We start from the raw sequence: 15,614 nt of genomic DNA, 5'->3' as shown, positions 1-15,614 counted from the left end.
TGTTGAACATTTTTTCAGGTGCTTCTCTGCCATTCGGTATTCCTCAGGTGAGAATTCTTTGTTCACAATCATCTTGTATTATTTCAAGGAGACAATTATTGAATGTTATGGCTTCTGACATAATACAGTCATACTTTGTGCTTGACTATTTTAATTTTTATCTAAGTAGTTAAAGTTTTAATAACATTCTCTATATTGTTTGATAGTAAATATATTCTATTAAGATTCCATATTTCAAGTGCAACATCCTTCAGCTTTGGCTTATGCTATGTAAACTGACACAATGATTTCATTACAGAGATTCCCCCTATGGGGAACTTTGATCATCTCCTCACACAGTCAGTACAAACCAGGCTCTATATGGCCCTGAAGCTGTTATATGTCACATTTGAGTGTCATCAAGTCAAATGTTGTATTTTACTATCTTTTTCTCAAGGAGTACATGAAAAAGACTTATAAATTCTTCTGTGATTAGCCTACTAGTTATTCCTCCCCATTAATTTTACACTTCAGTATTTTAGGAAAAAAAAAGTATCCACTTAAACTTCTTAGGTATTTTTTTATTCCTATTAAATGGCATAAAATATGATTAAACTATCAAACTTTAAATTTTGTAAAATAAGTCTTCAGGGTTTACTTTTTCATCCCCTCTTACCATTTATTAACTTTTAGACACTTCCTTTTTCTACATCCATTCCATAATGTATACATATGAAAATACTCTTTTCAAATGCTGAACATAGTGAGATGAAAGATTTGCAATTGACAGATATCTCATTACTCCTTTTCAAAGCACCCAGTTACACATATCTTTTCTATGTGTTAAAACTCTCTATGATCCTATTGTCTTCCAGGAAACAAAAAAAAATTTTTGTTGTTGTTGTTCCCGGTCATCTGTTGTTTAAATTCCCTCGACAGGGTTAAATGTAAACAATGTCTTCCCTTCCTCCCAAGATCTCAGGGACATAGGCAAGCATACGTTCATCAGCATTCACTGTGAAGGAACCAATGAGTTTACTGGGTTTTCTTACTGAGCATCATCAGGAGGAGGATGTTTTCCTCCCACATCTGTCTTCAACTGAAAAACCGTGCACAACAGCAATGATGGCTTATTCATGCCTGACAAAATGAAGAAACTCCTGTTCTAGTTTTTTTTCCCAGGAAATAAAGCCTCTTAGTCCTCCTATATTCTGAGTTGGCAAGTGGTAGGGCACAGCTGGATTATTAAAGAGTCTCCTGCTTGATCCCATGTCCAAGCCTGGCATTCACGAACATTTTTGCAAGGGGCAATGTGGAAGAGGGGGATGTTATAGCTGGACTTGCCAATATGGTGGTTGTTTTGCTGGAAGACAGTCACTTATGACATCAATCCCCTACCATTTATACATATGTCAGTTCAATTAATGTCCATTGTCACTTTTGGTAGTAAAGTGTGCACCTATTAGACATTTTTCAGGCCTCCATTTCTCACAAAGATGATTGAAAAACAACACTTTCTTTGCAAATGATTAAATTTGATACCCACATACTTCTCTGTAGAACTTGACACTAGTGTTTATATGTGCATAATTAAATAGCCAAGCTTATATTTTGAATTATATATATATAATTTATAATAACACATGGGCACATCAATTATTATTTATTATTTTCCTCACAAGGTTCATCAAAAAGAGAGGGAGAGAGAGAGAGAACCAAATACATGTATGTCATACACAGATTCCTCTAAAAATATCAAAAAATATAAAGTGGGTGAATAATTCTTTGTGGAACCAAGTAGAAATTTTACTGTGAATAAAAATGTATGAAACAAGAGTTTTTCAATTTTTCACTATTACACATTGCAAAACTATGATTTACTAATTGACTCATGCTGAATATATGTTCCCAGATAGACAAAGTGTGATTGGTACCAAAACATTAAAAAAAAAAAAAACTTAAAGCAATATGCAGGTGACCTGAATGCATCTTTATCTTTGAGAAACAAAGGACGTTGCTGAAGATAAAAGCTGAAATCTAATGTCTGTTCTCACATTTGTTAGTTCATTTATAATTACAAATTAGTCTACTGTAATAATGAATATTTCTCTACATACTTGAGCTTTTTCTAAAATTTTCCTTCATAAGGTTGTTGAATCAAAGTCACCTCAATAATAATTTCTTAGATTGAAAGAATAAAACCTTCAAAGTCCCTTACTATAACCAGTAGCTCAATTTAATCAATTGAGTACTTAATAAGTAATGAGTTGATTAAAGTCGTAATTAGGAAGTGAAACATCAAGGATAATAAGTGATTAGGGAATCTTTTGAAAGTGTAGTAGTAGTTCGTATTGGCTTATATGTATTGCCTTTGTGCTAATAAGGATCACTGGTTCATTAGTGCCTTTTCAAGCTACTGAGTTTTCAATGCTTTGAGTGATATCAAAGCCAGAGAGGCAAACTCAGGGCGCTGAAGAGGTCTTCTAAGACAAGTGTGAATATCTATGATAGTCATAATAATTCACAAATGCATCTATAATTTACTTAAATGCTTCTGATTTTCTAATGATTGGGGGAATCCATGTGAGTAGACATAATTAAGTCCAACTCTTTGGATTTATTCTCTAGTATGGGACATATTTATGATGGATATCAGTCTTAGCTGAAATTCTAAATGTCAAGAGCATGCTGTAAGTTATAGGGGATCCACACTATATGGTGAATGGGACTGAGGTGGAAGAAGAGGCATTTGTAAGCAGGCTCAACAGGGCAGAGAATAAGAGGGAGAAATCATACTGCAGGACAGGACTATTTGAATAATCACCTACAATAGTCCCAGCTTGCCATGACCTGTGGAAGAAAGTTTTTCTAGTTTTGAATATCAGGTTGGCACACACACCACAGACACACACACACACACACACCACAGACACACACACACACAAAATGATAGGCTAGAAGGGAAACTAAGCTAAGAGTATATTCTGAAACAATTTTCAATCAATTCTCCCTTAGAATAAATATGGAAAACGAGGAAAAAAATGAGCTGTTGCAAAAAAAAAAAAAAAAACTTTGCAAATTGTTGAGATAGCTCTTTATATTACTGTGTAAAAGATGTCCTTTCAGAGTGATTGATGGAGAAATATTCTTATCTCTGTAAATATGTAAATTAATTATTATGGCTCAGGAGGCAGCGCTATTTTAACCTTGACTACACAGGGAATATTTACTTAATTACTTAATTACAGTAATCTGTGAAAGAGATCGCTATCCAGCTGACCATGTCAACTAATACTGTAAGGTTTTTCAAATTTATATTAAATCTGCTTGTCTCTAAATATCAGTTCTCTCATGTCTCCTTTAGCCGTGGTCCTACTTTTTAGAGAAACTGAGGCAAGTGGCTTTCAGTAATTTTCTTTCTCATACTCTAGAAGTGCTGCTGATTTATGTTCAGTGCAAAACCAAAACCAAATAAAAAACAAACAAACTAAAACAAATCCAGAAAACAGTACCATATCAGTCCTTCAGTCTGTACATCATAAAATGCTTTCTTCCCCTCACTAGGAACTAAAACTATGCATCATGGTGTGGAGCATACAGAAGATTAAAGATTCCTTGTTGACTAGGGAAGGTATCTATTTCTAATACAACATCTGGGCTCACGATGGCAGGAAGGAGTTTCCAACAGCATATGGAATTGTTATCATACATGGCTTAGCTTTTTCCGTGTGGAAGTATAATTATTGATCTTGATAGAAACCCGAGCTGTAACCTAAGGATTTCTTCATTTTCATCTGTTTGTTTGTTTGTTCATGGTTGGATAAAAAAGGCAAATGCATATCAATATTACATTTGAAAAATTATAAATAAAGAGACTCCAAAATGTAGGGTCCAGAGAGTAATTATACCTTATTGAAAATCTCAGATTTTCTTGAAATAATTAGGAGTTATAATGAATTTGTTCTCAGTAAATATTAAAGTAGCATTTTATCCAAATAAGTGTCCCCCAAAATATTTAAAGCAATCTTTAAATCTGTTATATGAATTCAAACAGAACATATACGATGAAAAATATTTCAAATTATCACAATATCATATTGATATTAGATATTACCAGAATTCATAAGTGTTTTCCACATAAATATTATAAAAATATGTTGGATTTGAAGCACTAGAAGTATTTCCTTCCTTAATAACAGAAAACCAGGTTTTCCATTTTTATTCATCTCAATTTTCTGAAAATAATAGAATTCACTACTCTCTCAAGATTATTTTATTATGAACTTATTTAGAAAGCTCAATGACTGAATGTGAGTATGATAATGAATTATTTTTAGCATCCTCTTAAACATATTCCAATAAAAAGTCACTTATTAATGTAAATAACATTAAAAATAACTCATTGATTGGAACTCATATAGTTACAATGATATCAAAGTCAAAAGCATTGACATAATTTAATAAAAGACATATGAGACTTTTCCTTTTATCATTGTAAGTAAAGGTAAGAGGACATGTTCAACGATATGAAGCATGATTCAGTCCACAATCATGAACACACCAGCCTGGTTATTCAAATAATTAGCATGAAAATTTATAGTATAATTTTAAAGTTCTGCATTTCTTTCTGTGTAGTATATTAGTATCTCTCTTCCCTCCCTCTTTCTCCATCCTTTTCATTCTGTGTTTGTATGCATACTTCTCTTAATTGTCTTTTGTCAAAAATAGCATAATAATCTACCTTTCCTTAGATTATATAAGCCTGTGTACTATACAGAAGTGAATATTTGAAAACTGCATGCAGTAACTGATGGTTTCCTTCAGCCAGTATGTCCTGGAGGAATCAAGCATCAGTATTGAGTTCAGTACCAAAAAGCTTCATCCACTGGGCCTTCTCATTGGCCTAGAACATTACAAGTTCTTCATGATGTGTACCATCCTACACAGCATGAAGTTTTTGTAGGTACTTCCATGTGATGCCATCATAGGCGAGTCCTCACTTTAAATATAAACACACACAATGATGGGAATGGAGAATCCAGTCTCTGAAAGGTTTGTACGATATCTTTATGAGACAGTTAGTTTTCTATGTAGATTAAATCAAAGATGATGTTTGAGGCCCACAAATACCGCATCAGACTCACAAACTTTAGCATGGTGTGATTGAGGATGTTCTCTGTGCCTTTCCATTCCTGTGGTTCCTTGTTTTGCTTCCCATCTTTCTCAGAGAAAGGGAAATTTCTTTCTCCTTTATAATATATTCTTGATCTGCTCATGAGTTAGACGTTCCTGTCTTCTTTCTCATTCCACTGAACTCTTGCCCATTTGTTCTGAAGTTTTCTCTCTTCTGAAAAATCTTCTTATGACCACCATTTTCCAACAGATTAAAGCCCCACAGCTTTACACAGCACTATGTTCCATGAGTCACTGCAGCTTTCATCTTTGCATTTGATTTCTCCCTAACACTCTATTACCTTTGTTTAATCCAAATAGAGTCAGGTTATTGCGCATACACACATTCTTATAAAATCTGTATCTTCTTTGGAAAAGCTTTCTATATGGTCAGGAAAATTTGACTTATTCTATAAGATATGGTTTTATTAGCTGATATATTTTAAAATGTCTTATTTGGTTAAATTTTTAGTTTTCTCAGTCCATTAGTCTTCTGACCATTTCTTTCTATCTTTAGTACAATTTTTTTTGTCACCCATTCCAGCTATAAGTTTTTCAATCTGTTTCAACTGCAGAACTATGAACTTTTAATGGTTGATACTGTGTCTTATTATTCTTTCTAATAATACTTTCTGGCATTGTATGTTTGTTCAGTGTGTTTTTTTAAACACATGAATATGGCATCTATCATACAATAATATGAGAATGTAAAATATCACATTCATGTACAGTATACTTTATACTATTTGAGTTTGACTATAGTCTGCAAACCTACTTTATCACTCCTCCAAAGATATATTGAACCTAGAAAAACCCAATGAAAATAATTAATAATAAAAATATTTCATTAATAACTAAATATTTGCAAGGTTTAGAACTCATTAAAACTAAACTATCATTATGAACTAATGAAACAGTATTTTTAATATGTGCTTTAAATTAGCAAACTAATCCTGTAAATATGGCCTGCTCTGGTGTTGTTGGTTTACTCAGGTACATTCAATTAGAAATAAAATTGACTTTCTCATTTTAAAGCAGATATCAATTGCAAGTAGCTTGTTTAGGGGTGGGAGTGTATATCCACTTCTGCTTCTTGGTACTTAGATTGTTTCTGCTTTTAATCTGTATAGTTCTTGTGTGTGTTGCTATGGTCTCTGTGAGTTTATATGCTCATCTAACCTTTTGTGTCTGGAAAAATGCTGTTTTCATGAATTTACACACCCTACCTGCCTTTTACAATGTTTCTAAATCTTGCAAATGGATCACTGATTCTTGAGGGGAATGATTTGATAATGACACTCATTTAGGACCTAGTGTTCCAAACTCCCTTACCCTCTGCACTGTGTACTCTTGTGGGTCTATGTTTAAGTTCCTATCTATTCCAAGTAGACACCTCTCTTCTGAGAACTGAGGAATATTTGTATTTATTCATATAATGGTATGTCCCTGAGTCTTTTTATTGCTATCCTCCTTTAGCATAATAATAGTAGTAGGTTTTTCTCTAGACCCATAACTTATCTAGTCTCAGGTGTTATATAAAGGTTCAATTGAATGGAGTGGGCTTTAAAGCAAATCAAAAAGTGTTTGGTAACTCCCATAACATTTGTGCTACTACCACACCAGTATTTATCACAGGAAGGTTATTGTTTTAGGTGACAGCATTTTTGTAGATAGGTGATATTGATGATTAATTTTCATCTCTGATGTCATTATTACCTTTAAGCAAAAATAAATTCTATACAATAGAAGTATAACATCTAGCAACAGCTCAAATTCTGCCTTTTCAATGGCATAAATATAGTGTATAGTGTATAAGTGTATAAGTAAAGAGTATAATATGATAAAGAGATAAAGTGGAACTAGCATAGGAACATCACATGGGGAGGGAATATGAGAGGGAAAAGTAAGAGATAGAATATGGTTATAAAGATATATATATATTTTTTTTTTTCCTTACAAGGCCTTACTAGGTCTGGCTGGTGTAGAACTCACTATGTAAACAAGGCTGGCCTCAAACTCATAGAGCTATGCCTGTCTCTGCCTTCCAAGTAGTTAGATTAAGGTCATGTGCCTTTGATTTATAGAATGCCTCTTTACTAGATGAAATTTAAGAGAAACAAGAAGAGTGAATGGAACCCCATGCAAACTTGCCATGTAGAAGAAATCTATGCAGAGTAATGAGAATATGCCTATTCTGCCAAGTAGAATGTAGCAAGGCTTTATAGTCCCAAAAGAAATATTAATTGTTTAAATTAAGAATTTGGGACTGTTAAGTAATTGTATAGTGTTAGACTTTTGCAAAACCCCTAATCGACAAGACTCGGATTTGTATTCAAAGGTAGCCTTTCATGTGAAACTTAGGTTTCTCGAAATTCTTTATATCCTCTCATTTCTGTCCTTCACATTAAGCCTTTCCTTACCATCACACATATAACTGTCTCCCTCAATGAACTGTTTACCTGCAATCCCTTTCCCATGGGAGATACACATGTATGAAACATATCTTACAGAAGAAGATTTATTATTTTATAATTTCTATTCTCATTATTATTATAATTTCTCTCTCTACCAGTTATCTTCTTGGTCCCTAAAGAGTTGTCTAATACATTTAACTTTTCATGAATTAGTTTTATTTGGAAGCTTTTTTCCTTTTTTCTCTTTCTTACTGCTTTTGGTTTCAGCTGATGTGTGTGTGTGTGTGTGTGTGTGTGTGCTTGCGCATGCAGGTGCATGCATGTGCATTCATGTGTGTGTATGCACATGCACATGTGCATAACAAAAGGGAGCAATTATGCTACAAAATTCAGCCACCTTTCTGGTCCTATAGAACACACCTGACTCACAGCATTAAAGAGATGGAGTCAGAACGATTGTTGGGTGTCCAAAGTGGCATGGCCTACATAGACAGTTTGAAGCTATATTAGCAAGATCCTGTCTCATAAAAATAATAAAATAAAACACAATACAAAATAACACAGCAAATTTCAACCCACTCCTACCATTGCTTAAAAAGTAATCAAAAGTTAAGATCCATTAAATTACCAATATGTTTCTGTTTAGTTGTATGAATTGGGAAGAATATGCTGGCTGTGTTCTGCTGAAGAAGAGTTACCAGGGGGGGAAAAAAGGTAGTTGTAGTATAACAAGACAAATGGAGACACTTTATACAAGAGATCTGGAAGGACCCACACAGTTCTTGGGCTGTGCTTTCTGCCATGTGTTCTTGTGATAACATATGGCCGCATTAGGCATGCAGTGTCAGACTCAGAAATCTACCAAAGTGAGGTATATGTGTGTTGGGTCGGTAGAAAATGATGATTTATATCAGTGTCACTCTGGATCTTGATAAGAAATGAATTTTCTGCAATTGAGGTGGTAGAAATCAAATGATATAATTTAACTGGTAGAAAATATGTTTTGCTTAAATATCTTCATATGTATAACTTCATTTAATAAAATAATATCTGAGAGATAAAATGTTTTAATATTGTATTTTCTATAATGCTTAAATCACATTGAAATAAGGCCTATTTTGATATCATTTCCTGTAGTGGTACTGCATGGAAATTCCATCAGTACAAAGCAGCATTGTGGGTCACAATGACCCAGAACTTGACCACTAAACCAGCATACCCTCTTTGTCACTCAGAGATTTCCTTCATGTCAATGGGTTTATAATCAGATATGTCATAGAGTTGCTATTAATTATAATATATAATGATGTATCCTTTATATGGTTTTTTAAAATGTTTACTATTTTGTAATGTTATGCTATTTTAACATATAATTACATATGTCTAATTTTACTTAGAAATATATATATAGATACCTCAACCTGCAGGACTTAAACAACAGGGTTCTCGAGGGAAGGGAGATACAATGACAAATTTTGGGATCAGAAGATGCTAAGGAAGGAGGCAAGACAAAATTCTATTCAAGCCTCGTTTATTCAGTGGAAATGGGGGGGGGCTTTTAAAGCTGAAATCCTCAAACAGAATTTGCTCATGTACACAGGCCAAACCAGTTAGTGCTAGGTAACACATTAATGTCACATTATCCCCATTGTAAAAAGGTCCAGAAAGGAATGTCCTCACTGCTAAGGGAAAGGAATGCCCTCTTTGTAAAATGTCCTGAGTCAATTACTGAATGGAAGCCAGATAGTGGAAGAAGCAAAAGAGTGTTACATAATGGCCCATGGACTTCCAGGGTCTTCTGGGTCCCAACATAAACATATATATTCATATTATAGTTCTCAGACTGTCACTGGTGGAATGGACTTTACTGTATCTTGTATCTTATTCCTCCGATAAAATTATGAAATGAGAGTGGTACAGAGGGTGGTACAGATGAGAGTGGTACAGCTTAGGCTAAGCCCAGAGCATTTCCTTCTCTGTTTTAACTATACTTAGTCCTAGACCTAGAATTGTTCAGCCTCTGTATGGTCTAATCTTTCAAGCTTTCTGATTCAAACTGGTTTCTCTCGGCTTCTGACTGAATTGGTTTGCTTGCCTTGAAACTAACTCTGGCAATCTATTCTAATCTGTCTTCTCATTTTCTGGATAGCTCTGTCTTAACCTGAAACCTGTCTCTGTAAAACTGTCCCAGAAAAATCTATCACCTTCCCACCCCAAGCAATGGTCCCTTAAGTAACCTTTCTTTCCTATCTGTTCTCATGAGAGTTGTGCATATCTTATCTCTGACTACTTGTGTCAAATATTTCCCTCATTCAACACTTTGTCTATCACATATCACTTTTGAACTTTTTCCTTCTGCACACAACTTTTACCTTCTTTGTTAGGGATTAAAGTTGTGTAATAAGGGTATGTCTATATTCTAGCTAGATCATATAGTCCTAGAAGTCCTTGGATGGGTCCTTTGGCCAGAGCAGCCATGTTTCTGGGTAGCAATTCTTCTACACTTTGTAGTTCTTAAAGAAGTCTAAAGTCTTAAAATAAAACCTTATGTTGGGAAAACATGTAAGAAAAGTTTAAAACAATAAAACCCAAGTCCATTCTTCATTTGAACCTACAAGTAAGATTTCTACTGCTTGCACTTTTCTAAATAAGTTAGTACTCTTTGACTTCTTTGTTGTTGGTTATCCATCAGGTCTATTAAATAATGACACAGGGTATTTGTACTACAAAGGTGTTCTGTCTAAAGTAGGAAGCATGGGTAAATGTAACAATCTTTGCTCTTAAGGAGTTTTCAGTCCTTTTCACAGTGACTTGTGTAGAATTTACATGGATTTCAGAGGATTCTAATAATTAGCCCATGACTATGTCAACTTTTGACAAATCTTTCCTTATGATTGCTGTAGTTTTATATAGTTTTAATAAGAGTCTGAATCTATTTTTATGAAAAATAAGGATAATTCTATTGAATATCATAGCATGTGTGCAGGGGACCGAGATCAGGTGCACATAGGCTTGCTGATTGTCCCTTCAGTCTGTAAGCTTCTATGAGCCCTGATTAGTTGATTCGGTGGGTTGTGCTCTCCTGGTGTCTTTGACTACCCTATCTCCTACAGTCCTTCTCCATCTTCCTTGAGGTTCCCTGAACCTAATGTTTGGCGGTGGGTCTCTGCACCTGTTCCCATCACTTGTAGGATGATGCTTCTTTGGTGATGATTGGGCTAGATTCCAATCTATGAGTATAGCAGAACATCATTTGTAATCATGTTACTGACTTTCATTTTAATTTCTTTTAACTTTTTTCTTTTCATTTTTGGAGGTATCAAGTGGACATAGGATGTGAAGGAAGAAATTAAGGAAAACAAATATATTTTTTTTAATGATTTTTTTATTACATATTTTCCTCAATTACATTTCCAATGCTATCCCAAAAGTCCCCCATACCGCCCCCCACTTCCCTACCCTCCCATTCCCATTCTTTTGGCCCTGGCATTCCCCTATATTGGGGCATATAAAGTTTGCAAGTCCAATGGGCCTCTCTTTCCAGTGATGGCCGACTAGGCCATCTTTCGATACATATGCAGCTAGAGACAAGAGCTCCGGGGTACTGGTTAGTTCATCATGTTGTTCCAACTATAGGGTTGCAGATCCCTTTAGCTCCTTGGGTACTTTCTCTAGCTTCTCCATTGGGAGCCCTGTGATCCATCCAATAGCTGACTGTGAGCATCCACTCCTGTGTTTGCTAGGCCCCTGCATAGTCTCACAAGAGACAGCTATCTTTGGGTCCTTTCAGCAAAATCTTGCTAGTGTATGCAATGGTGTCAGCGTTTAGAAGCTGATTATGGGATGGATCCCTGGATACGGCAGTCTCTAGATGGTCCATCCTTTCATCACAGCTCCGAACTTTGTCTCTGTAACTCCTTCCCTGGGTGTTTTGTTCCCAATTCTAAGAAGGGGCACAGTGTCCACATTTTGGTCTTCATTCTTCTTGAGTTTCATGCGTTTAGCAAATTGTATCTTATATCTTGGGTATCCTAAGTTTTGGGCTAATATCCACTTATCAGTGAATACATATTGTGTGAGTTCCTTTGTGATTGTGTTACCTCACTCAAGATGATGCCCTCCAGGTCCATCCATTTGGCTAGGAATTTCATAAATTCATTCTTTTTAATAGCTGAGTAGTACTCCATTGTGTAAATGTACCATAATTTCTGTATCCATTCCTCTGTTGAGGGACATCTGGATTCTTTCCAGCTTCTGGCTATTATAAATAGGGCTGCTATGAACATAGTGGAGCATGTGTCCTTCTTACCGGTTGGGACATCTTCTGGATATATGCCCAGATGAGGTATTGAGGATCCAACAAATATATTTTTAATAGAATGTTTTCTCAGAATAACATACAGCCCTATTAAACTTTGCTACAATTATACATATGAAATTCATTTTTCCATATATGCTGGGTGTCTTAGTCAGGGTTTCTATTCCTGCACAAACATCATGACCAAGAAACAAGTTGGGGAGAAAAGGGTTTATTCAGCTTAAACTTCCATACTGCTGTTCATCACCAAAGGATGTCAGGACTGGAACTCAAGCAGGTCAGGAAGTAGGAGCTGGTGCAGAGGCCATGGAGGGATGTTCCTTACTGGCTTGCTTCCCCTGGCTTGCTCATCCTGCTCTCTTATAGAACCCAAGACTGCCAGCCCAGAGATGGTCCCACCCACAAGGGGCCTTTTCCCCTTGATCATTAATTGAGAAAATGCCTTACAGTTGGATCTCATGGAGGCATTTCCTCAACTGAAACTCCTTTCTCTGTGATAACTCCAGCTGTGTCAAGTTGACACAAAAGTAGCCAGTACACTGGGATATAAAATGAATATTACATAGAGTCTTTCAATAAGTAATAGGTGATAGGAGATTAATAGTTGTGCTAAACCTGACATTGGTTTCTACGTGTAAGTGCTTATGCTTAAACATTTTGTATTATTTTGTTTTGTTAATTCAATTTGTTTTTGTTTTTGTTTTGCTTTGTTTTTTAGGCTAAGTCACAGGTAAGATATTTAGCTGTGTTTGAGCCAAGGTACTAATGTGATGGCTTGTCTTCACTATGACTTACTCTCTTTGTTTGTTCTTCTCAGAGGTATTTAGTGCCATTGCCTTTTACTTTAAATATTTTCAATTTAGTTTTGTTTTATGATCATTGCAATTGTATGAGTCTTGCTTAATAGCTTTATGTTTAACTAGTCCTTTCTTGCTACACACCTGTTGGCCCAGCCTGAAATATGTGGAAAATACATTCACTCTGTCTAATCTGCCTCTCTGTTTTCTAAAAGTCTGTGATCTAATATGCTGTACATTTTAATAAGAATGGATAGGGTGGAAAGTTTTAGTTTCATAGCAACAGGATTACAATATATTTCAAGGCTTTAGTTATGAGTCTGCCTAGGCCTCATTTATATAGCATATTATAAAATAAAATGTGATACTTATATACAAATATCTTATATAACTGAAGCTTCTGCTTCACAAAATTCAAATTGCAATCACTTTAACATAGAATTGTATTCAATGTATTCTGTATTATATCACTCAAAAGTCCTTAACTCTATTCAAATATGTGGTTGGGCTGTTTTTTGATTTGTGGGATAACTAGGAAAATAAATGGAAATCAACAACAGCTTCTAAAGTAAGCTGAAATTTCGTTAACCAGAAGCACCTGGATTCTCTTGGCAATCAGAGATTTGGAGATATAGGCTGGACAATACCTATTAATTTTATAGGGAGATTTCATGTTATTGTTATCATATAAGTAATATAAAGGTAATATGTTATAGGAAATTTAAAAGAATAATAAAATAGGCATTCTTTGTAATTAAAAATATGTGCCCATGTAGTCTTTTTGTTTACACTTTGTACACATTCAGCACATTATTTTATGCAAGCAGCAAAGATCCTGGCTTGCTATTCATAAATGTTTTAACATGCATTTTGTGAAATTATATTTCAGATACCAGTAATATGATTATTAGTTTCTCAAAGATGTTTCAATTTTATTCAAAATTCTAATTTTGTGGGGTTTTTTTCTTACTATGAGATCTAGTGAAGATGCAAGTTTTCCAATCATTAGTGTGTTATAAGTCGATTTTCATGGAGAAAAGTGACGTGACCTCCTCTCTCAAAAGTATAGGACAAAGAGACAGTTGAGGCAATTAAACCAATTGCTTTACAAAATCATAGTACCACCTCTGATTTGACAAGACAGTTTTATAGGTGATGGTGAGCACTTTCATTTTTTAAAATCACATCAAGAGGCATTATGCAAGTTTATTTCAGTATTCCATGATGGGTGATGACTTATTTGGATATGCGATAACATATCAACACCTTTTAAGGATCTGCAATTAAGACTTAATTTCTTGGGTTATGTTTTGATTTTGTCTGTCAACCTTCTCGCTTCTAGTCTCCTTATGCCTTTTTTCCATGTGCCATTTTCGAAGTTCTAGTGTTTTATATTCATGCCTTATCTTCCTTCCATTTTTCTGTGCAAATGTGAATCTTTTTCCAAGTTTGGAATTGAGGAGCTTTTAAAAGTGATTGATTTGTCTGCTTTGGTATTTGCACCTGTCTTCCAACACTATCTTGCTTTATAATAGTATTCTCTGCCATAAACAATCTCCCGAGTTCATTGGCTCATAACTAATACTTAGAAAACAGTATCAATGCATAAACACGACTCCTGGTACATGAATGCACAACAGTAATATGGTACATCAAATGGCAAAATAACTTCAGTCTTTGATAATGCAAAGTGATGGCGTATCAAATTGATGATGGACATTCAAATTCATATCTAGTGTTACAGGCTTCAACATTCTTATTATTATCCCACATATTTTTCTCCCACAATAAATTCCCACAGTATTAATAATCTCTTCAGTCTCATTAATTTGTATGTTACAAAATAATTTTAGTTTAAGAATTCTTTTCAAGAAGTATATATTCCTTCAATCAATTCCTTCTTTCAATTTTTTTTTACTTTTGAGAAATATTATAGTAGATGAAATTTATCTTTACTAGTCATTAAATACTACATTTATTTTCAACAATTTCTTGGTATAGATATAATTTTACAATTTATTAGAGTTGAAGATTATTGTGTATTTTGAAAACAGAGGTATACTACTTATTTTTCATAAAGAACTAAATTTTGACTGAGCTTTTAGGCTGTAATAGGACATACAACATCGTCAAATTTTTTCAGTTAATCAGTGTTTCAATTTCACAATCATCAATGATGAAAATACAGTTTTTTTTTTAATTTATAGTATAAAAATGTTAAAAGTAAGTTTAGGGCAAGTTTAGAAATTATTGGAAATTCCATTCTAATCTCAGGCAAAAGTAACTGAATTTCTAAAATAAAATTTAGCTACTCATACAGCAAATCTTAAAAGCAAACATTCTAATAAAAGACCATCCAATGATACACGAAAGTATTTCTGTTATTTTAAGATATATTAATTTGATCCTTATCTACTGAGAAAAAGCAGCATGTGAATATTGACGGTCTAGAATTCCATCAGTAAACTGTTACATTTCAATAATGATTGAACACTTTCTATTTAGTACAAATCAATTCTTAGCAAAAAAAAATACTATCAACGATAAGTAGAAGTCTGAGTAACATTTAATGATACAGCATGACTCATTGATATTTACAATTCAGAGTTTTGCTGTTGTCTGTTTAGCACGAGGGCATCAAGGACATCACAAAATAAACTGAAGTCCTATTAGATAGAATGAACAAGTGCTTCAGATACACCTCAAATTCATTATGATTTTTATTTGTTTTGTTTTCAATTAATTTTTGGTTGCTATCTACTCAGAAACTTTTCTTGGTGACATAGCTTTTACGACTGCCATATTCACACAGTCCCACGTGACATACAAGTATCAGGTAATGATTTTGTTTTATTATTTAAATCATGCTCAGTTTGTCTTAAGTGTCTTAGTGAGTACATTTCATAGTAATTCTATATACTATGTATCCAGGGT

General features: G+C 34.2%; 1 protein-coding gene across 1 annotated transcript in view; it reads left to right on the top strand.

Annotated features, from left to right (window-relative positions):
- Positions 1 to 15,614, top strand: part of Sgcz (sarcoglycan zeta) — a 1,036,157-nt gene that overhangs the window by 408,746 nt on the left and 611,797 nt on the right. The gene's annotated exons all lie outside the window — the stretch shown is intronic.

Source organism: Mus caroli, chromosome 8 (genome assembly GCF_900094665.2).
Source record: "Mus caroli chromosome 8, CAROLI_EIJ_v1.1, whole genome shotgun sequence".
Lineage (NCBI taxonomy): Eukaryota > Metazoa > Chordata > Mammalia > Rodentia > Muridae > Mus > Mus caroli.
Note: the sequence above shows the minus strand (reverse complement) of the source record. Positions and strands in the feature narration are given on the sequence as shown.